The sequence below is a fragment of the Microcaecilia unicolor genome, chromosome 8, assembly GCF_901765095.1.
Source record: "Microcaecilia unicolor chromosome 8, aMicUni1.1, whole genome shotgun sequence".
Lineage (NCBI taxonomy): Eukaryota > Metazoa > Chordata > Amphibia > Gymnophiona > Siphonopidae > Microcaecilia > Microcaecilia unicolor.
The window spans coordinates 4,007,670-4,007,966 of record NC_044038.1 but is presented as its reverse complement, the minus strand read 5'-3'; positions in this window follow the sequence as shown (position 1 = coordinate 4,007,966).

Sequence of the window (297 nt, the reverse complement as noted above, 5' to 3'; positions counted from 1 at the left end):
CCTGCCCTCTTTGGAGGGCTTCGTTATTAGTCTCTACAGGTCAGTGACTATTACAGGTGTGGTACAAGGGATCACTCACAGCTTCTCTTTGCCAAGAGTAAGGTCTGAGCTTTAAGCCAAGGGCAGGCCTTCCTCAGCTTTTGGGTGGCGATGTGAACCTTGGTGGGGGGGGGGGGGGGGGGAGGGAGAGGGTTCAACATCCTGCCAACTTATCCCATAAGGGCCAGTGCCAAAACAGGAACATTAAAGCTCCTGATTAAAAAGAAAAAAAGTACCATGGGGGGGGGGGGGGGGGGG